Below are 27,084 nucleotides of genomic sequence, written 5' to 3'. Positions count from 1 at the left end.
CATGTGTGAAAGACATGTTCTGAAATGCAAGTGTTGTTGTTTGGAGAGGACATCGGTTACGTGTCAGATGTGTAGCCAAGCAGTAATGGGTCGCCATAGCTGCAAACATTAGTCGGTAATATGAAGTGTTGTCAGCTGAAGTCTGATGATCCAGACGACCGTAAGGACGAAGTACGCAAAAGTACCGCTGGGCCGCGCCTCTTTAGCTCAGTGGTAGAGCACGGGACTAGTAAACCAAGGGTCGTGAGTTCCATCCTCAAAGGAAGGAGTCGAATTTTGGAAATCAGTTGCGCGTCGTGGCCGTATAGCAAACAGTATCTGTGATGACGAACAATTAGCGACATGCCTTTTATTAAGAATTACTCTCAGATGTGATTAAGGCGAATGGCGCAGATAAAGCCTTTGCCAAAGCGGTTCAGCATAAGGTGGGACGAGGCAGTCTGAATTACATTTTATAGATGTATTTCTCACATATGTCAGAGCCTCTCGCGGTCGTCGTCGTCGTCGTCGTCGTCGTCGCCGCCGCCGCTTCTGCAGAAGTAGCAAATGGCCGTCGTGGCAAATGCGGCGAGGCACGCCCTGCCTTCGATTCCGTATGCACAAAGTGTGTGGTCTTGTTTCCCAGTCTATATTTGGTCGGTCACGTAAGAGGTTGAATGTAACGAATGGGTGGGAAAGAGCAAGGGCAGCGGCTGTGTAGAACGAAAACACAAATTATCAGGGGTGTGAGCGTTTCGAGATAAGTCATATACAAGTTGCACTTGGTCGTCAGTGACTGTGTGGCCTAATGGATAAGGCGTCGGACTTCGGATCGAAAGATTACAGGTTCGAATGCTGTCACGCTCGTGTTTTATCAGTTCTGAAAAAGAAACATACCGTTTTAATGTAGCATTTGAGCAGTACGAAACCGTCTGAATGTTGCTGTTGACAATTTTCTGCTTGGAGATGCTCCTGAGCTTGAAACACACACTACAAGACCGGTGTTAACTAGCGAAATGGTCGCAGAGTGCCGTCACCGCGAGTTTCCACTGGCACTTGCACATCTAAAACAACGTCGGAAAGTAACTCGTTCGCCTTTTGAGTCACATCAAGTATGAGTGTTAATTTTGACGCCACTAGCTCTGCAGGTTGTCATGCAATTCCTTTACCTCTCAGAAATGATTATGAAATAAAAGTGAAGTACGTGACGAGTGTGACGTTAGGAAAACATTAGGCAGCATGGAGAGATTCTGTATGGGACCACCCAACATAAACGAGTACTGTGTGACGTGCTGCCCGGCAAGTATTCACTGAAGCAGCCCGTCTAGCTCAGTCGCTAGAGCATGAGACTCTTAATCTCAGGGTCGAGAGTTCGAGCCCCACGCTGGGCGCAACGGAATTTTGTTCCGCTGCAGATGTAAATTACTGTTTTTCTGATTAACGTGATGTAATGGAAATAGCAACTTTAAACTTTGCCTACGTCTCTGTCAGTCGCAAGGAAACTGTATTTGAAGGTGAAGGTGATTTTGTAGACATGTGTGAAAGACATGTTCTGAAATGCAAGTGTTGTTGTTTGGAGAGGACATCGGTTACGTGTCAGATGTGTAGCCAAGCAGTAATGGGTCGCCATAGCTGCAAATATTAGTCGGTAATATGAAGTGTTGTCAGCTGAAGTCTGATGATCCAGACGACCGTAAGGACGAAGTACGCAAAAGTACCGCTAGGACGCGCCCCTTTAGCTCAGTGGTAGACCACTGGACTAGTAAATCATGGGTCGTGAGTTCCATTATCAAAGGAAGAAGTCGAATTTTGGAAATCAGTTGCGCGTCGTGGCCGTATAGCAAACAGTATCTGTGATGACGAACAATTAGCGACATGCCTTTTATTAAGAATTACTCTCAGATGTGATTAAGGCGAATGGCGCAGATAAAGCATTTGCCAAAGCGGTTCAGCATAAGGTGGGACGAGGCAGTGTGAATTACATTTTATAGATGTATTTCTCACATATGTCAGAGCCTCTCGCGGTCGTCGTCGTCGTCGTCGTCGTCGCCGCCGCCGCTTCTGCAGAAGTAGCAAATGGCCATCGTGGCAAATGCGGCGAGGCACGCCCTGCCTTCGATTCCGTATGCACAAAGTGTGTGGTCTTGTTTCCCAGTCTATATTTGTTCGGTCACGTAAGAGGTTGAATGTAACGAATGGGTGGGAAAGAGCAAGGGCAGCGGCTGTGTAGAACGAAAACACAAATTATCAGGGGTGTGAGCGTTGCGAGATGAGTCATATACAAGTTGCACTTGGTCCTCAGTGACTGTGTGGCCTAATGGATAAGGCGTCGGACTTCGGATCTGAAGATTACAGGTTCGAATGCTGTCACGCTCGTCTTTTATCAGTTCTGAAAAAGAAACATACCGTTTTAATGTAGCATTTGAGCAGTATGAAACCGCTTGAATGTTGCTGTTGACCATTTTCTGCTTGGAGATGCTCTTGAGCTTGAAACACACACTACAAGACCGGTGTTAACTAGCGAAATGGTCGGCAGAGTGCCGTCACCGCGAGTTTCCACTGGCACTTGCAAATCTAAAACAACGTCGGAAAGTAACTCGTTCGCCTTTTGAGTCACATCAAGTATGGGTGTTAATTTTGACGCCACTAGCTCTGCAGGTTGTCATGCAATTCCTTTACCTCTCAGAAATGATTATGAAATAAAAGTGAAGTACGTGACGAGTGTGACGTTAGGAAAACATTACGCAGCATGGAGAGATTCTGTATGGGACCACCCAACCCAAACGAGTACTGTGTGACGTGCTGCCCGGCAAGTATTCACCGAAGCAACCCGGCTAGCTCACTCGGTAGAGCATGAGACTCTTAATCTCAGGGTCGTGAGTTCGAGCCCCACGCTGGGCGAAACGGAATTTTGTTCCGCTGCAGATGTAAATTACCGTTTTTCTGATTAACGTGATGTAATGGAAATAGCAACTTTAAACTTTGCCTACGTCTCTGTCAGTCGCAAGGAAACTGTATTTGAAGGTGAAGGTGATTTTGTAGACATGTGTGAAAGACGTGTTCTGAAATGCAAGTGTTGTTGTTTGGAGAGGACATCGGTTACGTGTCAGATGTGTAGCCAAGCAGTAATGGGTCGCCATAGCTGCAAATATTAGTCGGTAATATGAACTGTTGTCAGCTGAAGTCTGATGATCCAGACGACCGTAAGGACGAAGTACGCAAAAGTGCCGCTAGGCCGGGCCTCTTTAGCTCAGTGGTATAGCACTGGACTAGTAAACCAAGGGTCGTGAGTTCCATCCTCAAAGGAAGAAATCGAATTTTGGAAATCAGTTGCGCGTCATGGCCGTATCGCAAACAGTATCTGTGATGACGAACAATTAGCGACATGCCTTTTATTAAGAATTACTCTCAGATGTGATTAAGGCGAATGGCGCAGATAAAGCCTTTGCCAAAGCGGTTCAGCATAAGGGGGGACGAGGCAGTCTGAATTACATTTTATAGATGTATTTCTCACATATGTCAGAGCCTCTCGCGGTCGTCTTCGTCGTCGTCGTCGTCGCCGACGCCGACGCTTCTGCAGAAGTAGCAAATGGCCATCGTGGCAAATGCGGCGAGGCACGCCGTGCCTTCGATTCCGTATGCACGAAGTGTGTGGTCTTGTTTTCCAGTCTATATTTGGTCGGTCACGTAAGAGGTTGAATGTAACGAATGATTGGGAAAGAGCAAGGGCAGCGGCTGTGTAGAACGAAAACACAAATTATCAGGGGTGTGAGCGTTTCGAGATAAGTCATATACAAGTTGCACTTGGTCGTCAGTGACTGTGTGGCCTAATGGATAAGGCGTCGGACTTCGGATCAGAAGATTACAGGTTCGAATGCTGTCACGCTCGTGTTTTATCAGTTCTGAAAAAGAAACATACCGTTTTAATGTAGCATTTGAGCAGTACGAAACCGTCTGAATGTTGCTGTTGACCATTTTCTGCTTGGAGATGCTCTTGAGCTTGAAACACACACTACAAGACCGGTGTTAACTAGCGAAATGGTCGGCAGAGTGCCGTCACCGCGAGTCCCACTGGCACTTGCACATCTAAAACAACGTCGGAAAGTAACTCGTTCGCCTTTTGAGTCACATCAAGTATGAGTGTTAATTTTAACGCCACTAGCTCTGCAGGTTGTCATGCAATTCCTTACCTCTCAGAAATGATTATGAAATAAAAGTGAAGTACGTGACGAGTGTGACGTTAGGAAAACATTAGGCAGCATGGAGAGATTCTGTATGGGACCACCCAACCCAAACGAGTACTGTGTGACGTGCTGCCCGGCAAGTATTCACCGAAGCAGCCCGGCTAGCTCAGTCGGTAGAGCATGAGACTCTTAATCTCAGGGTCGTGGGTTCGAGCCCCACGCTGGGCGAAACGGAATTTTGTTCCGCTGGAGATGTAAATTACCGTTTTTCTGATTAACGTGATGTAATGGAAATAGCAACTTTAAACTTTGCCTACGTCTCTGTCAGTCGCAAGGAAACTGTATTTGAAGGTGAAGGTGATTTTGTAGACATGTGTGAAAGACATGTTCTGAAATGCAAGTGTTGTTGTTTGGAGAGGACATCGGTTACGTGTCAGATGTGTAGCCAAGCAGTAATGGGTCGCCATAGCTGCAAACATTAGTCGGTAATATGAAGTGTTGTCAGCTGAAGTCTGATGATCCAGACGACCGTAAGGACGAAGTACGCAAAAGTACCGCTGGGCCGCGCCTCTTTAGCTCAGTGGTAGAGCACGGGACTAGTAAACCAAGGGTCGTGAGTTCCATCCTCAAAGGAAGGAGTCGAATTTTGGAAATCAGTTGCGCGTCGTTGCCGTATAGCAAACAGTATCTGTGATGACGAACAATTAGCGACATGCCTTTTATTAAGAATTACTCTCAGATGTGATTAAGGCGAATGGCGCAGATAAAGCCTTTGCCAAAGCGGTTCAGCATAAGGTGGGACGAGGCAGTCTGAATTACATTTTATAGATGTATTTCTCACTTATGTCAGAGCCTCTCGCGGTCGTCGTCGTCGTCGTCGCCGCCGCCGCTTCTGCAGAAGTAGCAAATGGCCGTCGTGGCAAATGCGGCGAGGCACGCCCTGCCTTCGATTCCGTATGCACAAAGTGTGTGGTCTTGTTTCCCAGTCTATATTTGGTCGGTCACGTAAGAGGTTGAATGTAACGAATGGGTGGGAAAGAGCAAGGGCAGCGGCTGTGTAGAACGAAAACACAAATTATCAGGGGTGTGAGCGTTTCGAGATAAGTCATATACAAGTTGCACTTGGTCGTCAGTGACTGTGTGGCCTAATGGATAAGGCGTCGGACTTCGGATCGAAAGATTACAGGTTCGAATGCTGTCACGCTCGTGTTTTATCAGTTCTGAAAAAGAAACATACCGTTTTAATGTAGCATTTGAGCAGTACGAAACCGTCTGAATGTTGCTGTTGACAATTTTCTGCTTGGAGATGCTCCTGAGCTTGAAACACACACTACAAGACCGGTGTTAACTAGCGAAATGGTCGCAGAGTGCCGTCACCGCGAGTTTCCACTGGCACTTGCACATCTAAAACAACGTCGGAAAGTAACTCGTTCGCCTTTTGAGTCACATCAAGTATGAGTGTTAATTTTGACGCCACTAGCTCTGCAGGTTGTCATGCAATTCCTTACCTCTCAGAAATGATTATGAAATAAAAGTGAAGTACGTGACGAGTGTGACGTTAGGAAAACATTAGGCAGCATGGAGATATTCTGTATGGGACCACCCAACCAAAACGAGTACTGTGTGTCGTGCTGCCCGGCATGTATTCACTGAAGTAGCGCGGCTAGCTCAGTCGGTAGAGCATAAGACTCTTAATCTCAGGGTCGTGGGTTCGAGCCCCACGCTGGGCGAAACGGAATTTTGTTCCGCAGCAGATGTAAATTACCGTTTTTCTGATTAACGTGATGTAATGGAAATAGCAACTTTAAACTTTGCCTACGTCTCTGTCAGTCGCAAGGAAACTGTATTTGAAGGTGAAGGTGATTTTGTAGACATGTGTGAAAGACATGTTCTGAAATGCAAGTGTTGTTGTTTGGAGAGGACATCGGTTACGTGTCAGATGTGTAGCCAAGCAGTAATGGGTCGCCATAGCTGCAAATATTAGTCGGTATTATGAAGTGTTGTCAGCTGAAGTCTGATGATCCAGACGACCGTAAGGACGAATTACGCTAATGTACCGCTAGGATGCGCCTCTTTAGCTCAGTGGTAGAGCACTCGACTAGTAAACCAAGGGTCGTGAGTTACATCCTCATAGGAAGAAGTCGAATTTTGGAAATCAGTTGCGCGTCGTGGCTGTATAGCAAACAGTATCTGTGATGACGAACAATTAGCGACACGCCTTTTATTAAGAATTACTCTCACATGTGATTAAGGCGAATGGCGCAGATAAAGCATTTGCCAAAGCGGTTCAGCATAAGGTGGGACAAGGCAGTCTGAATTACATTTTATAGATGTATTTCTCACTTATGTCAGAGCCTCTCGCGGTCGTCGTCGTCGTCGTCGCCGCCGCCGCTTCTGCAGAAGTAGCAAATGGCCATCGTGGCAAAAGCGGCGAGGCACGCCCTGCCTTCGATTCCGTATGCACAAAGTGTGTGGTCTTGTTTCCCAGTCTATATTTCGTCGGTCACGTAAGAGGTTGAATGTAACGAATGGGTGGGAAAGAGCAAGGGCAGCGGCTGTGTAGAACGAAAACACAAATTATCAGGGGTGTGAGCGTTTCGAGATGAGTAATATACAAGTTACACTTCGTCGTCAGTGACTGTGTGGCCTAATGAATAAGGCGTCGGACTTCGGATCTGAAGATTACAGCTTCGAATGCTGTCACGCTCGTGTTTTATCAGTTCTGAAAAAGAAACATACCGTTTTAATGTAGCACTTGAGCAGTACGAAACCGTCTGAATGTTGCTGTTGACCATTTTCTGCTTGGAGATGCTCTTGAGCTTGAAACACACACTACAAGACCGGTGTTAACTAGCGAAATGGTCGGCAGAGTGCCGTCACCGCGAGTTTCCACTATCACTTGCACATCTAAAACAACGTCGGAAAGTAACTCGTTCGCCTTTTGAGTCACATCAAGTATGAGTGTTAATTTTAACGCCACTAGCTCTGCAGGTTGTCATGCAATTCCTTACCTCTCAGAAATGATTATGAAATAAAAGTGAAGTACGTGACGAGTGTGACGTTAGGAAAACATTAGGCAGCATGGAGAGATTCTGTATGGGACCACCCAACCCAAACGAGTACTGTGTGTCGTCCTGCCCGGCAAGTATTCACCGAAGCAGCCCGGCTAGCTCAGTCGGTAGAGCATGAGACTCTTAATCTCAGGGTCGTGGGTTCGAGCCCCACGCTGGGCGAAACGGAATTTTGTTCCGCTGCAGATGTAAATTACCGTTTTTCTGATTAACGTGATGTAATGGAAATAGCAACTTTAAACTTTGCCTACGTCTCTGTCAGTCGCAAGGAAACTGTATTTGAAGGTGAAGGTGATTTTGTAGACATGTGTGAAAGACATGTTCTGAAATGCAAGTGTTGTTGTTTGGAGAGGACATCGGTTACGTGTCAGATGTGTAGCCAAGCAGTAATGGGTCGCCATAGCTGCAAATATTAGTCGGTAATATGAAGTGTTGTCAGCTGAAGTCTGATGATCCAGACGACCGTAAGGACGAAGTACGCAAAAGTACCGCTAGGCCGCGCCTCTTTAGCTCAGTGGAAGAGCACTGGACTAGTAAACGAAGAGTCGTGAGTTCCATCCTCAAAGGAAGATGTCGAATTTTGGAAATCAGTTGCGCGTCGTGGCCGTATAGCAAACAGTATCTGTGATGACGAACAATTAGCGACATGCCTTTTATTAAGAATTACTCTCAGATGTGATTAAGGCGAATGGCGCAGATAGAGCCTTTGCCAAAGCGGTACAGCGTAAGGTGGGATGAGGCAGTTTGAATTACATTTTATAGATGTGTTTCTCACATATGTCAGAGCCTCTCGCGGTCGTCGTCGTCGTCGCCGCCGCCGCTTCTGCAGAAGTAGCAAATGGCCATCGTTGCAAATGCGGCGAGGCACGCCCTGCCTTCGATTCCGTATGCACAAAGTGTGTGGTCTTGTTTCCCAGTCTATATTTGGTCGGTCACGTAAGAGGTTGAATGTAACGAATGGGTGGGAAAGAGCAAGGGCAGCGGCTGTGTAGAACGATAACACAAATTATCAGGGGTGTGAGCGTTTCGAGATGAGTCATATACAAGTTGCACTTGGTCGTCAGTGACTGTGTGGCCTAATGGATAAGGCGTCGGTCTTCGGATCTGAAGATTACAGGTTCGAATGCTGTCACGCTCGTGTTTTATCAGTTCTGAAAAAGAAACATACCGTTTTAATGTAGCATTTGAGCAGTACGAAACCGTCTGAATGTTGCTGTTGACCATTTTCTGCTTGGAGATGCTCTTGAGCTTGAAACACACACTACAAGACCGGTGTTAACTAGCGAAATGGTCGTTAGAGTGCCGTCACCGCGAGTTTCCACTGGCACTTGCACATCTAAAACAACGTCGGAAAGTAACTCGTTCGCCTTTTGAGTGACAACAAGTATGAGTGTTAATTTTGACGCCACTAGCTCTGCAGGTTGTCATGCAATTCCTTACCTCTCAGAAATGATTATGAAATAAAAGTGAAGTACGTGACGAGTGTGACGTTAGGAAAACATTAGGCAGCATGGAGAGATTCTGTATGGGACCACCCAACCCAAACGAGTACTGTGTGACGTGCTGCCCGGCAAGTATTCACCGAAGCAGCCTGGTCAGCTCAGTCGGTAGAGCATGAGACTCTTAATCTCAGGGTCGTGGGTTCGAGCCCCACGCTGGGCGGAACGGAATTTTGTTCCGCTGCAGAAGTAAATTACCGTTTTTCTGATTAACGTGATGTAATGGAAATAGCAACTTTAAACTTTGCCTACGTCTTTGTCAGTCGCAAGGAAACTGTATTTGAAGGTGAAGGTGATTTTGTAGACATGTGTGAAAGACATGTTCTGAAATGCAAGAGTTGTTGTTTGGAGAGGACATCGGTTACGTGTCAGATGTGTAGCCAAGCAGTAATGGGTCGCCATAGCTGCAAATATTAGTCGGTAATACGAAGTGTTGTCAGCTGAAGTCTGATGATCCAGACGACCGTAAGGACGAAGTATGCAAAAGCACCGCTAGGGCGCGCCTCTTTAGCTCAGTGGTAGAGCACTGGACTAGTAAACCAAGGGTCGTGAGTTCCATCCTCGAAGGAAGAAGTCGAATTTTGGAAATCAGTTGCGCGTCGTAGCCGTATAGCAAACAGTATCTGTGATGACGAACAATTAGCGACATGCCTTTTATTAAGAATTACTCTCAGATGTGATTAAGGCGAATGGCGCAGATAAAGCATTTGCCAAAGCGGTTCAGCATAAGGTGGGGCGAGGCAGTCTGAATAGATCTATTTCTCACATATGTCAGAGCCTCTCGCGGTCGTCGTCGTCGTCGCCGCCGCCGCTTCTGCAGAAGTAGCAAATGGCCATCGTGGCAAATGCGGCGAGGCACGCCCTGCCTTCGATTCCGTATGCACAAAGTGTGTGGTCTTGTTTCCCAGTCTATATTTGGTCGGTCACGTAAGAGGTTGAATGTAACGAATGGGTGGGAAAGAGCAAGGGCAGCGGCTGTGTAGAACGAAAACACAAATTATCAGGGGTGTGAGCGTTTCGAGATAAGTCATATACAAGTTGCACTTGGTCGTCAGTGACTGTGTGGCCTAATGGATAAGGCGTCGGACTTCGGATCAGAAGATTACAGGTACGAATGCTGTTACGCTCGTGTTTTATCAGTTCTGAAAAAGAAACATACCGTTTTAATGTAGCATTTGAGCAGTACGAAACCGTCTGAATGTTGCTGTTGACCATTTTCTGCTTGGAGATGCTCTTGAGCTTGAAACACACACTACAAGACCGGTGTTAACTAGCGAAATGGTCGGCAGAGTGCCGTCACCGCGAGTTTCCACTGGCACTTGCACATCTAAAACAACGTCGGAAAGTAACTCGTTCGCCTTTTGAGTCACATCAAGTATGAGTGTTAATTTTGACGCCACTAGCTCTGCATGTTGTCATGCAATTCCTTACCTCTCAGAAATGATTTTGAAATAAAAGTGAAGTACGTGACGAGTGTGACGTTAGGAAAACATTAGGCAGCATGGAGAGATTCTGTATGGGACCACCCAACCCAAACGAGTACTGTGTGACGTGCTGCCTGGCAAGTATTCACCGAAGCAGCGCTTCTAGCTCAGTCGGTAGAGCATGAGACTCTTAATCTCAGGGTCGTGGGTTCGAGTCCCACGCTGGGCGCAACGGAATTTTGTTCCGCTGCAGATATAAATTACCGTTTTTCTGATTAACGTGATGTAATGGAAATAGCAACTTTAAACTTTGCCTACGTCTCTGTCAGTCGCAAGGAAACTGTATTTGAAGGTGAAGGTGATTTTGTAGACATGTGTGAAAGACATGTTCTGAAATGCAAGTGTTGTTGCTTGGAGAGGACATCGGTTACGTGTCAGATGTGTAGCCAAGCAGTAATGGGTCGCCATAGCTGCAAATATTAGTCGGTAATACGAAGTGTTGTCAGCTGAAGTCTGATGATCCAGACGACCGTAAGGACGAAGTATGCAAAAGCACCGCTAGGGCGCGCCTCTTTAGCTCAGTGGTAGAGCACTGGACTAGTAAACCAATGGTCGTGAGTTCCATCCTCGAAGGAAGAAGTCGAATTTTGGAAATCAGTTGCGCGTCGTAGCCGTATAGCAAACAGTATCTGTGATGACGAACAATTAGCGACATGCCTTTTATTAAGAATTACTCTCAGATGTGATTAAGGCGAATGGCGCAGGTAAAGCATTTGCCAAAGCGGTTCAGCATAAGGTAGGACGAGGCAGTCTGAATTACATTTTATAGATCTATTTCCCACATATGTCAGAGCCTCTCGCGGTCGTCGTCGTCGTCGCCGCCGCCGCTTCTGCAGAAGTAGCAAATGGCCATCGTGGCAAATGCGGCGAGGCACGCCCTGCCTTCGATTCCGTATGCACAAAGTGTGTGGTCTTGTTTCCCAGTCTATATTTGGTCGGTCACGTAAGAGGTTGAATGTAACGAATGGGTGGGAAAGAGCAAGGGCAGCGGCTGTGTAGAACGAGAACACAAATTGTCAGGGGTGTGAGCGTTTCGAGATGAGTCATATACAAGTTGCACTTGGTCGTCAGTGACTGTGTGGCCTAATGGATAAGGCGTCGGACTCCGGATCTGAAGATTACAGGTTCGAATGCTGTCACGCTCGTGTTTTATCAGTTCTGAAAAAGAAACATACCGTTTTAATGTAGCATTTGAGCAGTACGAAACCGTCTGAATGTTGCTGTTGACCATTTTCTGCTTGGAGATGCTCTTGAGCTTGAAACACACACTACAAGACCGGTGTTCACTAGCGAAATGGTCGGCAGAGTGCCGTCACCGCGAGTTTCCACTGGCACTTGCACATCTAAAACAACGTCGGAAAGTAACTCGTTCGCCTTTTGAGTCACATCAAGTATGAGTGTTAATTTTGACGCCACTAGCTCTGCAGGTTGTCATGCAATTCCTTACCTCTCAGAAATGATTATGAAATAAAAGTGAAGTACGTGACGAGTGTGACGTTAGGAAAACATTAGGCAGCATGGAGAGATCCTGTATGGGACCACCCAACCCAAACGAGTACTGTGTGTCGTGCTGCCCGGCAAGTATTCACCGAAGCAGCCCGGCTAGCTCAGTCGGTAGAGCGTGAGACTCTTAATCTCAGCGTCGTGGGTTCGAGCCCCACGCTGGGCGAAACGGAATTTTGTTCCGCTGGAGATGTAAATTACCGTTTTTCTGATTAACGTGATGTAATGGAAATAGCAACTTTAGACTTTGCCTACGTCTCTGTCAGTCGCAAGGAAACTGTATTTGAAGGTGAAGGTGATTTTGTAGACATGTGTGAAAGACGTGTTCTGAAATGCAAGTGTTGTTGTTTGGAGAGGACATCGGTTACGTGTCAGATGTGTAGCCAAGCAGTAATGGGTCGCCATAGCTGCAAATATTAGTCGGTAATATGAAGTGTTGTCAGCTGAAGTCTGATGATCCAGACTACCGTAAGGACGAAGTACGCAAAAGTACCGCTAGGGCGCGCCTCTTTAGCTCAGTGGTAGAGCACTGGACTAGTAAACCAAGGGTCGTGAGTTCCATCCTCAAAGGAAGATGTCGAATTTTGGAAATCAGTTGCGCGTCGTGGCCGTATAGCAAACAGTATCTGTGATGACGAACAATTAGCGACATGCCTTTTATTAAGAATTACTCTCAGATGTGATTAAGGCGAATGGCGCAGATAGAGCCTTTGCCAAAGCGGTACAGCATAAGGTGGGACGAGGCAGTCTGAATTACATTTTATAGATGTGTTTCTCACATATGTCAGAGCCTCTCGCGGTCGTCGTCGTCGTCGCCGCCGCCGCTTCTGCAGAAGTAGCAAATGGCCATCGTGGCAAATGCGGCGAGGCACGCCCTGCCTTCGATTCCGTATGCACAAAGTGTGTGGTCTTGTTTCCCAGTCTATATTTGGTCGGTCTCGTAAGAGGTTGAATGTAACGAATGGGTGGGAAAGAGCAAGGGCAGCGGCTGTGTAGAACGAAAACACAAATTATCAGGGGTGTGAGCGTTTCGAGATAAGTCATATACAAGTTGCACTTGGTCGTCAGTGACTGTGTGGCCTAATGGATAAGGCGTCGGACTTCGGATCAGAAAATTACAGGTTCGAATGCTGTCACGCTCGTCTTTTATCAGTTCTGAAAAAGAAACATACCGTTTTAATGTAGCATTTGAGCAGTACGAAACCGTCTGAATGTTGCTGTTGACCATTTTCTGCTTGGAGATGCTCTTGAGCTTGAAACACACACTACAAGACCGGTGTTAACTAGCGAAATGGTCGGCAGAGTGCCGTCACCGCGAGTTTCCACTGGCACTTGCACATCTAAAACAACGTCGGAAAGTAACTCGTTCGCCTTTTGAGTCACATCAAGTATGAGTGTTAATTTTGACGCCACTAGCTCTGCATGTTGTCATGCAATTCCTTACCTCTCAGAAATGATTATGAAATAAAAGTGAAGTACGTGACGAGTGTGACGTTAGGAAAACATTAGGCAGCATGGAGAGATTCTGTATGGGACCACCCAACCCAAACGAGTACTGTGTGACGTGCTGCCCGGCTAGCATTCATGGAAGCAGCCCGGCTAGCTCAGTCGGTAGAGCATGAGACTCTTAATCTCAGGGTCGTGGGTTCGAGCCCCACGCTGGGCGCAACGGAATTTTGTTCCGCTGCAGATATAAACTACCGTTTTTCTGATTAACGTGATGTAATGGAAATAGCAACTTTAAACTTTGCCTACGTCTCTGTCAGTCGCAAGGAAACTGTATTTGAAGGTGAAGGTGATTTTGTAGACATGTGTGAAAGACATGTTCTGAAATGCAAGTGTTGTTGTTTGGAGAGGACATCGGTTACGTGTCAGATGTGTAGCCAAGCAGTGATGGGTCGCTACAGCTGCAAATATTAGTCGGTATTATGAAGTGTTGTCAGCTGAAGTCTGATGATCCAGACGACCGTAAGGACGAATTACGCAAATGTACCGCTAGGGTGCGCCTCTTTAGCTCAGTGGTAGAGCACTGGACTAGTAAACCAAGGGTCGTGAGTTCCATCCTCATAGGAAGAAGTCGAATTTTGGAAATCAGTTGCGCGTCGTGGCCGTATAGCAAACAGTATCTGTGATGACGAACAATTAGCGACATGCCTTTTATTAAGAATTACTCTCAGATGTGATTAAGGCGAATGGCGCAGATAAAGCATTTGCCAAAGCGGTTCAGCATAAGGTGGGACGAGGCAGTGTGAATTACATTTTATAGATGTATTTCTCACATATGTCAGAGCCTCTCGCGGTCGTCGTTGTCGTCGTCGTCGTCGCCGCCGCCGCTTCTGCAGAAGTAGCAAATGGCCATCGTGGCAAATGCGGCGAGGCACGCCCTGCCTTCGATTCCGTATGCACAAAGTGTGTGGTCTTGTTTCCCAGTCTATATTTGGTCGGTCACGTAAGAGGTTGAATGTAACGAATGGGTGGGAAAGAGCAAGGGCAGCGGCTGTGTAGAACGAAAACACAAATTATCAGGGGTGTGAGCGTTTCGAGATGAGTAATATACAAGTTGCACTTGGTCGTCAGTGACTGTGTGGCCTAATGGATAAGGCGTCGGACTTCGGATCAGAAGATTACAGGTTCGAATGCTGTCACGCTCGTGTTTTATCAGTTCTGAAAAAGAAACATACCGTTTTAAAGTAGCATTTGAGCAGTACGAAACCGTCTGAATGTTGCTGTTGACCATTTTCTGCTTGGAGATGCTCTTGAGCTTGAAACACACACTACAAGACCGGTGTTAACTAGCGAAATGGTCGGCAGAGTGCCGTCACCGCGAGTTTCCACTGGCACTTGCACATCTAAAACAACGTCGGAAAGTAACTCGTTCGCCTTTTGAGTCACATCAAGTATGAGTGTTAATTTTGACGCCACTAGCTCTGCAGGTTGTCATGCAATTCCTTACCTCTCAGAAATGATTATGAAATAAAAGTGAAGTACGTGACGAGTGTGACGTTAGGAAAACATTAGGCAGCATGGAGAGATTCTGTATGGGACCACCCAACCCAAACGAGTACTGTGTGACGTGCTGCCCGGCAAGTATTCACCGAAGCAGCCCGGCTAGCTCAGTCGGTAGAGCATGAGACTCTTAATCTCAGAGTCGTGGGTTCGAGCCCCACGCTGGGCGAAACGGAATTTTGTTCCGCTGTAAATGTAAATTACCGTTTTTCTGATTAACGTGATGTAATGGAAATAGCAACTTTAAACTTTGCCTACGTCTCTGTCAGTCGCAAGGAAACTGTATTTGAAGGTGAAGGTGATTTTGTAGACATGTGTGAAAGACGTGTTCTGAAATGCAAGTGTTGTTGTTTGGAGAGGTCATCGGTTACGTGTCAGATGTGTAGCCAAGCAGTAATGGGTCGCCATAGCTGCAAATATTAGTCGGTAATATGAAGTGTTGTCAGCTGAAGTCTGATGATCCAGACGACCGTAAGGACGAAGTACGCAAAAGTACCGCTAGGGCGCGCCTCTTTAGCTCAGTGGTAGAGCACTGGACTAGTAAACCAAGAGTCGTGAGTTCCATCCTCAAAGGAAGAAGTCGAATTTTGGAAATCCGTTGCGCGTCGTGGCCGTATAGCAAACAGTATCTGTGATGACGAACAATTAGCAACATGCCTTTTATTAAGAATTACTCTCAGATGTGATTAAGGCGAATGGCGCAGATAGAGCCTTTGCCAAAGCGGTACAGCATAAGGTGGGACGAGGCAGTGTGAATTACATTTTATAGATGTGTTTCTCACATATGTCAGAGCCTCTCGCGGTCGTCGTCGTCGTCGTCGTCGTCGTCGACGCCGCCGCTTCTGCAGAAGTAGCAAATGGCCATCGTGGCAAATGCGGCGAGGAACGCCCTGCCTTCGATTCCGTATGCACAAAGTGTGTGGTCTTGTTTCCCAGTCTATATTTGGTCGGTCACGTAAGAGGTTGAATGTAACGAATGGGTGGGAAAGAGCAAGGGCAGCGGCTGTGTAGAACGAAAACACAAATTATCAGGGGTGTGAGCGTTTCGAGATGAGTCATATACAAGTTGAACTTGTTCGTCAGTGACTGTGTGGCCTAATGGATAAGGCGTCGGACTTCGGATCAGAAGATTACAGGTTCGAATTCTGTCACGTTCGTGTTTTATCAGTTCTGAAAAAGAAACATACCGTTTTAATGTAGCATTTGAGCAGTACGAAACCGTCTGAATGTTGCTGTTGACCATTTTCTGCTTGGAGATGCTCTTGAGCTTGAAACACACACTACAAGACCGGTGTTAACTAGCGAAATGGTCGGCAGAGTGCCGTCACCGCGAGTTTCCACTGGCACTTGCACATCTAAAACAACGTCGGAAAGTAACTCGTTCGCCTTTTGAGTCACATCAAGTATGAGTGTTAATTTTGACGCCACTAGCTCTGCAGGTTGTCATGCAATTCCTTACCTCTCAGAAATGATTATGAAATAAAAGTGAAGTACGTGACGAGTGTGACGTTAGGAAAACATTAGGCAGCATGGAGAGATTCTGTATGGGACCACCCAACCCAAACGAGTACTGTGTGACGTGCTGCCCGGCAAGCATTCACCGAAGCAGCCCGGCTAGCTCAGTCGGTAAAGCATGATACTCTTAATCTCAGGGTCGTGGGTTCGAGCCCCACGCTGGGCGAAATTGAATTTTGTTCCGCTGCAGATGTAAATTACCTTTTTTCTGATTAACGTGATGTAATGGAAATAGCAACTTTAAACTTTGCCTACGTCTCTGTCAGTCGCAAGGAAACTGTATTTGAAGGTGAAGGTGATTTTGTAGACATGTGTGAAAGACATGTTCTGAAATGCAAGTGTTGTTGTTTGGAGAGGACATCGGTTACGTGTCAGATGTGTAGCCAAGCAGTAATGGGTCGCCATAGCTGCAAATATTAGTCGGTAATACGAAGTGTTGTCAGCTGAAGTCTGATGATCCAGATGACCGTAAGTACGAATTACGCAATTGCACCGCTAGGATGCGCCTCTTTAGCTCAGTGGTAGAGCACTGGACTAGTAAACCAAGGGTCGTGAGTTCCATCCTAAAAGGAAGAAGTCGAATTTTGGAAATCAGTTGCTCGTCGTGGCCGTATAGCAAACAGTATCTGTGATGACGAACAATTAGCGACAAGCATTTTATTAAGAATTACTCTCAGATGTGATTAAGGCGAATGGCGCAGATAAAGCATTTGCCAAAGCGGTTCAGCATAAGGTGGGACGAGGCAGTCTGAATTACATTTTATAGATGTATTTCTCACATATGTCAGAGCCTCTCGCGGTCGTCGTCGTCGTCGTCGTCGTCGTCGTCGTCGCCGCCGCCGCTTCTGCAGAAGTAGCAAATGGCCATCGTGGCAAATGCGGCGACGCACGCCGTGCCTTCGATTCCGTATGCACAAAGTGTGTGGTCTTGTTTCCCCAGTCTATATTTGGTCGGTCACGTAAGAGGTTGAATGTAACGAATGGGTGGGAAAGAGGAAGGGCAGCGGCTATGTAGAACGAAAACACAAATTATCAGGGGTGTGAGCGTTTCGAGATGAGTCATATACAAGTTGCACTTGGTCGTCAGTGACTGTGTGGCCTAATGGATAAGGCGTCGGACTTCGGATCAGAAGATTACAGGTTCGAATTCTGTCACGCTCGTGTTTTACCAGTTCTGAAAAAGAAACATACCGTTTTAATGTAGCATTTGAGCAGTACGAAACCGTCTGAATGTTGCTGTTGACCATTTTCTGCTTGGAGATGCTCTTGAGCTTGAAACACACACTACAAGACCGGTGTTAACTAGCGAAATGGTCGGCAGAGTGCCGTCACCGCGAGTTTCCACTGGCACTTGCACATCTAAAACAATGTCGGAAAGTAACTCGTTCGCCTTTTGAGCCACATCAAGTATGAGTGTTAATTTTGAAGCCACTAGCTCTGCAGGTTGTCATGCAATTCCTTACCTCTCAGAAATGCTTATGAAATAAAAGTGAAGTACGTGACGAGTGTGACGTTAGGAAAACATGAGGCAGCATGGAGAGATTCTGTATGGGACCACCCAACCAAAACGAGTACTGTGTGACGTGCTGTACGGCAAGTATTCACCGAAGCAGCCCGGCTAGCTCAGTCGGTAGAGCATGAGACTCTTAATCTCAGGGTCGTGGGTTCGAGCCCCACGCTGGCGAAACGGAATTTTGTTCCGCTGCAGATGTAAATTACCGTTTTTCTGATTAACGTGATGTAATGGAAATAGCAACTTTAAACTTTGCCTACGTCTCTGTCAGTCGCATGGAAACTGTATTTGAAGGTGAAGGTGATTTTGTAGACATGTGTGAAAGACATGTTCTGAAATGCAAGTGTTGTTGTTTGGAGAGGACATCGGTTACGTGTCAGATGTGTAGCCAAGCAGTAATGGGTCGCCATAGCTGCAAATATTAGTCGGTAATATGAAGTGTTGTCAGCTGAAGTCTGATGATCCAGACGACCGTAAGGACGAATAACGCAAATGTACCGCTAGGATGCGCCTCTTTAGCTCAGTGGTAGAGCACTGGACTAGTAAACCAAGGGTCATGAGTTCCATCCTCAAAGGAAGAAGTCGAATTTTGGAAATCAGTTGCGCGTCGTGGCCGTATAGCAAACAGTATCTGTGATGACGAACAATTAGCGACATGCCTTTTATTAAGAAATACTCTCAGATGTGATTAAGGCGAATGGCGCAGATAAAGCATTTGCCAAAGCGGTTCAGCATAAGGTGGGACGAGGCAGTCTGAATTAGATTTTATAGATGTATTTCTCACATATGTCAGAGCCTCTCGCGGTCGTCGTCGTCGTCGTCGTCGCCGCCGCCGCTTCTGCAGAAGTAGCAAATGGTCATCGTTGCAAATGCGGCAAGGCACGCCCTGCCTTCGATTCCGTATGCACAAAGTGTGTGGTCTTGTTTCCCAGTCTATATTTGGTCGGTCACGTAAGAGGTTGAATGTAAGAATGGGTGGGAAAGAGGAAGGGCAGCGGCTATGTAGAACGAAAACACATATTATCATGGGTGTGAGCGTTTCGAGATGAGTCATATACACGTTGCACTTGGTCGTCAGTGACTGTGTGGCCTAATGGATAAGGCGTCGGACTTCGGATCAGAATTTTACAGGTTCGAATGCTGTCACGCTCGTGTTTTATCAGTTCTGAAAAAGAAACATACCGTTTTAATGTAGCATTTGAGCAGTACGAAACCGTCTGAATGTTGCTGTTGACCATTTTCTGCTTGGAGATGCTCTTGAGCTTGAAACACACACTACAAGACCGGTGTTAACTAGCGAAATGGTCGGCAGAGTGCCGTCACCGCGAGTTTCCACTGGCACTTGCACATCTAAAACAACGTCGGAAAGTAACTCGTTCGCCTTTTGAGTCACATCAAGTATGAGTGTTAATTTTGACGCCACTAGCTCTGCAGGTTGTCATGCAATTCCTTACCTCTCAGAAATGATTATGAAATAAAAGTGAAGTACGTGACGAGTGTGACGTTAGGAAAACATTAGGCAGCATGGAGAGATTCTGTATGGGACCACCCAACCCAAACGAGTACTGTGTGACGTGCTGCCCGGCAAGTATTCACCGAAGCAGCCCGGCTAGCTCAGTCGGTAAAGCATGATACTCTTAATCTCAGGGTCGTGGGTTCGAGCCCCACGCTGGGCGAAATTGAATTTTGTTCCGCTGCAGATGTAAATTACCTTTTTTCTGATTAACGTGATGTAATGGAAATAGCAACTTTAAACTTTGCCTACGTCTCTGTCAGTCGCAAGGAAACTGTATTTGAAGGTGAAGGTGATTTTGTAGACATGTGTGAAAGACATCTTCTGAAATGCAAGTGTTGTTGTTTGGAGAGGACATCGGTTACGTGTCAGATGTGTAGCCAAGCAGTAATGGGTCGCCATAGCTGCAAATATTAGTCGGTAATACGAAGTGTTGTCAGCTGAAGTCTGATGATCCAGATGACCGTAAGTACGAATTACGCAAATGCACCGCTAGGATGCGCCTCTTTAGCTCAGTGGTAGAGCACTGGACTAGTAAACCAAGGGTCGTGAGTTCCATCCTAAAAGGAAGAAGTCGAATTTTGGAAATCAGTTGCGCGTCGTGGCCGTATAGCAAACAGTATCTGTGATGACGAACAATTAGCGACAAGCCATTTATTAAGAATTACTCTCAGATGTGATTAAGACGAATGGCGCAGATAAAGCATTTGCCAAAGCGGTTCAGCATAAGGTGGGACGAGGCAGTCTGAATTACATTTTATAGATGTATTTCTCACATATGTCAGAGCCTCTCGCGGTCGTCGTCGTCGTCGTCGTCGTCGCCGCCGCCGCCGCTTCTGCAGAAGTAGCAAATGGCCATCGTGGCAAATGCGGCGACGCACGCCCTGCCTTCGATTCCGTATGCACAAAGTGTGTGGTCTTGTTTCCCAGTCTATATTTGGTCGGTCACGTAAGAGGCTGAATGTAACGAATGGGTGGGAAAGAGCAAGGGCAGCGGCTGTGTAGAACGAAAACACAAATTATCAGGGGTGTGAGCGTTTCGAGATGAGTCATATACAATTTGCACTTGGTCGTCAGTGACTGTGTGGCCTAATGGATAAGGCGTCGGACTTCGGATCTGAAGATTACAGGTTCGAATGCTGTCACGCTCGTGTTTTATCAGTTCTGAAAAAGAAACATACCGTTTTAATGTAGCATTTGAGCAGTACGAAACCGTCTGAATGTTTCTGTTGACCATTTTCTGCTTGGAGATGCTCTTGAGCTTGAAACACACACTACAAGACCGGTGTTAACTAGCGAAATGGTCGGCAGAGTGCCGTCACCGCGAGTTTCCACTGGCACTTGCACGTCTAAAACAACGTCGGAAAGTAACTCGTTCGCCTTTTGAGTCACATCAAGTATGAGTGTTAATTTTGACGCCATTAGCTCTGCTGGTTGTCATGCAATTCCTTACCTCTCAGAAATGATTATGAAATAAAAGTGAAGTACGTGACGAGTGTGACGTTAGGAAAACATTAGGCAGCATGGAGAGATTCTGTATGGGACCACCCAACCCAAACGAGTACTTTGTGACGTGCTGCACGGCAAGTAATCACCCAAGCAGCCCGGCTAGATCAGTCGGTAGAGCATGAGACTCTTAATCTCAGGGTCGTGGGATCGAGCCCCACGCTGGGCGGAACGGAATATTGTTCCGCTGCAGATGTAAATTACCGTTTTTATGATTAACGTGATGTAATGGAAATAGCAACTTTAAACTTAGCCTACGTCTTTGTCAGTCGCAAGGAAACTGTATTTGAAGGTGAAGGTGATTTTGTAGACATGTGTGAAAGACATGTTTTGAAATGCAAGTGTTGTTGTTTGGAGAGGACATCGGTTACGTGTCAGATGTGTAGCCAAGCAGTAATGGGTCGCCATAGCTGCAAATATTAGTCGGTAATACGAAGTGTTGTCAGCTGAAGTCTGATGATCCAGACGACCGTAAGGACGAAGTATGCAAAAGTACCGCTAGAGCGCGCCTCTTTAGCTCAGTGGTAGAGCACTGGACTAGTAAACCAAGGGTCGTTAGTTCCATCCTCGAAGGAAGAAGTCGAATTTTGGAAATCAGTTGCGCGTCGTGGGCGTATAGCAAACAGTATCTGTGATGACGAACAATTAGCGACATGCCTTTTATTAAGAATTACTCTCAGATGTGATTAAGGCGAATGGCGCAGATAAAGCATTTGCCAAAGCGGTTCAGCATAAGGTGGGACGAGGCAGTCTGAATTACATTTTATAGATGTATTTCTCACATATGTCAGAGCCTCTCGCGGTCGTCGTCGTCGTCGTCGCCGCCACCGCTTCTGCAGAAGTAGCAAATGGCCATCGTGGCAAATGCGGCGAGGCACGCCCTGCCTTCGATTCCGTATGCACAAAGTGTGTGGTCTTGTTTCCCAGTCTATATTTGGTCGGTCACGTAAGAGGTTGAATGTAACGAATGGGTGGGAAAGAGGAAGGGCAGCGGCTATGTAGAACGAAAACACAAATTATCAGGGGTGTGAGCGTTTCGAGATGAGTCATATACAAGTTGCACTTGGTCGTCAGTGACTGTGTGGCCTAATGGATAAGGCGTCGGACTTCGGATCAGAAGATTACAGGTTCGAATTCTGTCACGCTCGTGTTTTATCAGTTCTGAAAAAGAAACATACCGTTTTAATGTAGCATTTGAGCAGTACGAAACCGTCTGAATGTTGCTGTTGACCATTTTCTGCTTGGAGATGCTCTTGAGCTTGAAACACACACTACAAGACCGGTGTTAACTAGCGAAATGGTCGGCAGAGTGCCGTCACCGCGAGTTTCCACTGGCACTTGCACATCTAAAACAATGTCGGAAAGTAACTCGTTCGCCTTTTGAGCCACATCAAGTATGAGTGTTAATTTTGAAGCCACTAGCTCTGCAGGTTGTCATGCAATTCCTTACCTCTCAGAAATGCTTATGAAATAAAAGTGAAGTACGTGACGAGTGTGACGTTAGGAAAACATGAGGCAGCATGGAGAGATTCTGTATGGGACCACCCAACCAAAACGAGTACTGTGGGACGTGCTGTACGGCAAATATTCACCTAAGCAGCCCGGCTAGCTCAGTCGGTAGAGCATGAGACTCTTAATCTCAGGGTCGTGGGTTCGAGCCCCACGCTGGCGAAACGGAATTTTGTTCCGCTGCAGATGTAAATTACCGTTTTTCTGATTAACGTGATGTAATGGAAATAGCAACTTTAAACTTTGCCTACGTCTCTGTCAGTCGCATGGAAACTGTATTTGAAGGTGAAGGTGATTTTGTAGACATGTGTGAAAGACATGTTCTGAAATGCAAGTGTTGTTGTTTGGAGAGGACATCGGTTACGTGTCAGATGTGTAGCCAAGCAGTAATGGGTCGCCATAGCTGCAAATATTAGTCGGTAATATGAAGTGTTGTCAGCTGAAGTCTGATGATCCAGACGACCGTAAGGACGAATAACGCAAATGTACCGCTAGGATGCGCCTCTTTAGCTCAGTGGTAGAGCACTGGACTAGTAAACCAAGGGTCATGAGTTCCATCCTCAAAGGAAGAAGTCGAATTTTGGAAATCAGTTGCGCGTCGTGGCCGTATAGCAAACAGTATCTGTGATGACGAACAATTAGCGACATGCTTTTTATTAAGAATTACTCTCAGATGTGATTAAGGCGAATGGCGCAGATAAAGCATTCGCCAAAGCGGTTCAGCATAAGGTGGGACGAGGCAGTCTGAATTACATTTTATAGATGTATTTCTCACATATGTCAGAGCCTCTCGCGGTCGTCGTCGTCGTCGTCGTCGCCGCCGCCGCTTCTGCAGAAGTAGCAAATGGCCATCGTGGCAAATGCGGCGAGGAACGCCCTGCCTTCGATTCCGTATGCACAAAGTGTGTGGTCTTGTTTCCCAGTCTATATTTGGTCGGTCACGTAAGAGGTTGAATGTAACGAATGGGTGGGAAAGAGCAAGGGCAGCGGCTGTGTAGAACGAAAACACAAATTATCAGGGGTGTGAGCGTTTCGAGATGAGTCATATACAAGTTGCACTTGGTCGTCAGTGACTGTGTGGCCTAATGGATAAGGCGTCGGACTTCGGATCAGAAGATTACAGGTTCGAATTCTGTCACGCTCGTGTTTTATCAGTTCTGAAAAAGAAACATACCGTTTTAATGTAGCATTTGAGCAGTACGAAACCGTCTGAATGTTGCTGTTGACCATTTTCTGCTTGGAGATGCTCTTGAGCTTGAAACACACTACAAGACCGGTGTTAACTAGCGAAATGTTCGGCAGAGTGCCGTCACCACGAGTTTCCACTGGCACTTGCACATCTAAAACAACGTCGGAAAGTAACTCGTTCGCCTTTTGAGTCACATCAAGTATGAGTGTTAATTTTGACGCCACTAGCTCTGCAGTTTGTCATGCAATTCCTTTACCTCTCAGAAATGATTATGAAATAAAAGTGAAGTACGTGACGAGAGTGACGTTAGGAAAACATTAGGCAGCATGGAGAGATTCTGTATGGGACCACCCAACCCAAACGAGTACTGTGTGACGTGCTGCCCGGCAAGTATTCACCGAAGCAGCCCGGCTAGCTCAGTCGGTAGAGCATGAGACTCTTAATCTCAGGGTCGTGGGTTCGAGCCCCATGCTGGGCGAAAATGAATTTTGTTCCGCTGCAGATGTAAATTACCGTTTTTCTGATTAAAGTGATGTAATGGAAATAGCAACTTTAAACTTTGCCTACGTCTCTGTCAGTCGCAAGGAAACTGTATTTGAAGGTGAAGGTGATTTTGTAGACATGTGTGAAAGACATGTTCTGAAATGCAAGTGTTGTTGTTTGGAGAGGACATCGGTTACGTGTCAGATGTGTAGCCAAGCAGTAATGGGTCGCCATAGCTGCAAATATTAGTCGGTAATATGAAGTGTTGTCAGCTGAAGTCTGATGATCCAGACGACCGTAAGTACTAATTAAGCAAATGTACCGCTAGGATGCGCCTCTTTAGTTCAGTGGTAGAGCACTGGACTAGTAAACCAAAGGTCGTGAGTTCCATCCTAAAAGGAAGAAGTCGAATTTTGGAAATCAGTTGCGCGTCGTGGCCGTATAGCAAACAGTATCTGTGATGAGGAACAATTAGCGACATGCCTTTTATTAAGAATTACTCTCAGATGTGATTAAGGCGAATGGCGCAGATAAAGCCTTTGCCAAAGCGGTTCAGCATAAGGTGGGCCGAGGCAGTCTGAATTACATTTTATAGATGTATTTCTCACATATGTCAGAGCCTCTCGCGGTCGTCGTCGTCGTCGTCGTCGTCGTCGTCGTCGTCGTCGTCGTCGTCGCCGCCGCCGCTTCTGCAGAAGTAGCAAATGGCCATCGTGGCAAATGCGGCGAGGCACGCCCTGCCTTCGATTCCGTATGCACAAAGTGTGTGGTCTTGTTTCCCAGTCTATATTTGGTCGGTCACGTAAGAGGTTGAATGTAACGAATGGGTGGGAAATAGCAAGGGCAGCGGCTGTGTAGAACGAAAACACAAATTATCAGGGGTGTGAGCGTTTCGAGATGAGTCATATACAAGTTGCACTTGGTCGTCAGTGACTGTGTGGCCTAATCATTCTGGCTTTAGCCGTCGCCGCGGTCGGACGTGCTTGTTGTTTACTCCGCGTACGTTAGCGCTATCGCCGGTGTTTGGTGTTTCCGTGAAGTTAGCTGTACATTTTCGCTGTTATTTTTTGAGTGGTGTCTCTGATAAGTGTTTTTATAGTGCTTTCGTCCGTTCCACGTCTCGTGCTTCGCCGCAATTTCGGTTGTTGCCGGAATTTCGTCGGAACCGACGACCATGTCTGACACCGTCAGGAAGAATACTTTAGTCTTCTCGTTCGAGAAAGAAACACGGCCGGTCCAACCCACTGCGCTGGAAATCCACGATTGGCTGACTGAGGTAATCGGTATAAATTCTGACTCTGTTCATACCACGCAATTAGATGCTGAAAAATACTGTGTTTTTGTTAAATTTCTGAACTCAGTGACAGTCGATAAGTTGCTTGCAAAATGGGGTAATTCCGTCGAATTTGTTCATCGAGACGGTTCAAAAAGTAATGTCTCTGTACGAAAAGCTGATATCATGTACACCAATGTCAGGATTTTGAATGTTCCAATTGAAATTGATAATCAGTTGATCAAGGACGCTCTATCTAAATATGGCGAAGTTAAATCTATCTATAACGAAAGATGGTCGAAGCTATACAAGATACAGTGTTTTAATGGCATTAGATCCGTTGAAATGGAGGTGAAAGCCAACATTCCGTCCCATATATCCGTTGCAGGCCATAAAGCACATGTTGTGTATTCTGGTCAGGAGCGCACGTGCAATATTTGCAATGAGACAGGTCATTTCCGACAAGATTGTCCGCGCCGTGTTTTTGTTCTTCGGAACAATCTAACACAGCGTCAAAAACTGACCCTCAGCGATGTCTTACCAAATAGCACTTCCCTTCTTTCGGTTAACGACAGTGGTGCATGTACTTCTGCAGTGCCCGCCATAACTACTACGGAGTTCCCTCCCCTGAGCGTCATTACATCACACCCTTCTGTTCCCGATTGCGATTTCCAGAATAAGAAGCGACCGTTGGAAACGACCGATGACGGCTCGGACGGCGAGTCCGCCCGTAATTCGCCTTCCACCCGCAAGCAGAAGCAGTGTAATGCGGATGTGCTCGAGGAAACAAACAGTACATGTATTGACGTGACGACAGCCGCTGAGGCAACCCGGCCGCTGTCGGCGGCTGAACAGGTACAAACGGTCCACGGAGGGGACGCAGTAACGATTGTCGCGGAGACGGAAGAGGCGCACTCCGAAGCACAAGAGGTGACGGAGCGGAACCTAACTCAAGAACTTACAGACCCACAAACCGCCGACTCAGTCAGTGCTCTGGAGCTAGTGACGGAAGAACAAGGAAATGGCACTCGTAAAAAGGACGCTGTTGAGGCAGCTTCGGTCACAACGGTGGTAAAGATAGACAATCCGAATGACGGCGCGTTGAACCAAGATGTCCGAAGACGTCGACTCAAACCGCAACCTACTCTCAAAGCTTTCCGTAACCAATGCAAACAACAACCAGCACAAGAGGAAGCGACGGCCAAGAACGTCTTGTATGAAATCATCACGGAAAGACCTAAGGAGGTACCTTCAAGTGACATTAGTGATGCAAAGCCCCTCGGTAAAACTAAAACCCGAGATGTTCGGAATCCTGCACCAAAATGAGGCTGTAAGATGAAAAAAAAAAGGATTTTGTTGAACCAGTTTCATTTCTAATTGTACTACTGTCTTAGTCATATTTCAGAGGAACCAGATGAAGTGTTTACCGAGCTTCAAATACTGACTATTCTTTTAGATGTTTGTTTAAGCGGAGTCGTTTCTCCCTTCTAGAAGCTGCACATCTCTTTTTTTTTTTATTAATATTTTGTTATCTTTTTAATCACTTATTCACTTTTTATGCAAACTAAATGTCCCAGGCATATACAATTACGACTATCAATATTAACAGGATTACATCCGTGACTAAAGTTACAGCGCTCAAGGATTATTTATATGAGTCAGGGACGGACATTGCTTTCCTACAGGAAGTAGTGCTGACTAATCTTACAGTGCCTGGATATTTGGCGATTTTAAATGTCTCACTTGACACCAACGTCGGTACAGCAATTTTAGTCAGGGAGGGGATTCCTGTCTCGGATATCGAGAGGTTGGACTCCGGCAGAGCGATAGGTATAAAAGTCTTTGGTTCTACCCTTA

At 46.4% G+C, this 27,084-nt stretch overlaps 15 non-coding genes across 15 annotated transcripts; all 15 read left to right on the top strand.

The window, feature by feature from the left end:
- Window positions 1-2,807: 2,807 nt before the first annotated feature.
- Trnak-cuu (transfer RNA lysine (anticodon CUU)) lies at window positions 2,808-2,880 on the top strand. The gene has a single exon. It is a non-coding gene; the product is annotated as a tRNA-Lys (tRNA).
- A 1,438-nt stretch (window positions 2,881-4,318) lies between these two features.
- Window positions 4,319-4,391, top strand: Trnak-cuu (transfer RNA lysine (anticodon CUU)). Its single transcript has one exon. It is a non-coding gene; the product is annotated as a tRNA-Lys (tRNA).
- Window positions 4,392-5,820: 1,429 nt separating this feature from the next.
- Window positions 5,821-5,893, top strand: Trnak-cuu (transfer RNA lysine (anticodon CUU)). The gene has a single exon. It is a non-coding gene; the product is annotated as a tRNA-Lys (tRNA).
- Window positions 5,894-7,323: 1,430 nt separating this feature from the next.
- Trnak-cuu (transfer RNA lysine (anticodon CUU)) lies at window positions 7,324-7,396 on the top strand. The gene has a single exon. It is a non-coding gene; the product is annotated as a tRNA-Lys (tRNA).
- Window positions 7,397-8,823: 1,427 nt separating this feature from the next.
- Trnak-cuu (transfer RNA lysine (anticodon CUU)) lies at window positions 8,824-8,896 on the top strand. Its single transcript has one exon. It is a non-coding gene; the product is annotated as a tRNA-Lys (tRNA).
- A 1,417-nt stretch (window positions 8,897-10,313) lies between these two features.
- Trnak-cuu (transfer RNA lysine (anticodon CUU)) lies at window positions 10,314-10,388 on the top strand. Its single transcript has one exon. It is a non-coding gene; the product is annotated as a tRNA-Lys (tRNA).
- A 1,425-nt stretch (window positions 10,389-11,813) lies between these two features.
- Trnak-cuu (transfer RNA lysine (anticodon CUU)) lies at window positions 11,814-11,886 on the top strand. The gene has a single exon. It is a non-coding gene; the product is annotated as a tRNA-Lys (tRNA).
- A 1,427-nt stretch (window positions 11,887-13,313) lies between these two features.
- Window positions 13,314-13,386, top strand: Trnak-cuu (transfer RNA lysine (anticodon CUU)). The gene has a single exon. It is a non-coding gene; the product is annotated as a tRNA-Lys (tRNA).
- A 1,436-nt stretch (window positions 13,387-14,822) lies between these two features.
- On the top strand, window positions 14,823-14,895 carry Trnak-cuu (transfer RNA lysine (anticodon CUU)). Its single transcript has one exon. It is a non-coding gene; the product is annotated as a tRNA-Lys (tRNA).
- Window positions 14,896-16,334: 1,439 nt separating this feature from the next.
- Window positions 16,335-16,407, top strand: Trnak-cuu (transfer RNA lysine (anticodon CUU)). Its single transcript has one exon. It is a non-coding gene; the product is annotated as a tRNA-Lys (tRNA).
- Window positions 16,408-17,852: 1,445 nt separating this feature from the next.
- Trnak-cuu (transfer RNA lysine (anticodon CUU)) lies at window positions 17,853-17,926 on the top strand. The gene has a single exon. It is a non-coding gene; the product is annotated as a tRNA-Lys (tRNA).
- Window positions 17,927-19,357: 1,431 nt separating this feature from the next.
- Window positions 19,358-19,430, top strand: Trnak-cuu (transfer RNA lysine (anticodon CUU)). Its single transcript has one exon. It is a non-coding gene; the product is annotated as a tRNA-Lys (tRNA).
- A 1,439-nt stretch (window positions 19,431-20,869) lies between these two features.
- Window positions 20,870-20,942, top strand: Trnak-cuu (transfer RNA lysine (anticodon CUU)). Its single transcript has one exon. It is a non-coding gene; the product is annotated as a tRNA-Lys (tRNA).
- A 1,429-nt stretch (window positions 20,943-22,371) lies between these two features.
- Window positions 22,372-22,445, top strand: Trnak-cuu (transfer RNA lysine (anticodon CUU)). Its single transcript has one exon. It is a non-coding gene; the product is annotated as a tRNA-Lys (tRNA).
- A 1,431-nt stretch (window positions 22,446-23,876) lies between these two features.
- Trnak-cuu (transfer RNA lysine (anticodon CUU)) lies at window positions 23,877-23,949 on the top strand. Its single transcript has one exon. It is a non-coding gene; the product is annotated as a tRNA-Lys (tRNA).
- Window positions 23,950-27,084: the final 3,135 nt, after the last annotated feature.

Source organism: Schistocerca gregaria, chromosome 8, assembly GCF_023897955.1.
Source record: "Schistocerca gregaria isolate iqSchGreg1 chromosome 8, iqSchGreg1.2, whole genome shotgun sequence".
Taxonomy (NCBI): Eukaryota; Metazoa; Arthropoda; class Insecta; order Orthoptera; family Acrididae; genus Schistocerca; species Schistocerca gregaria.
The sequence above is the reverse complement of the archived record's forward strand: the minus strand, read 5'-3'. Positions and strand labels throughout refer to the sequence as shown.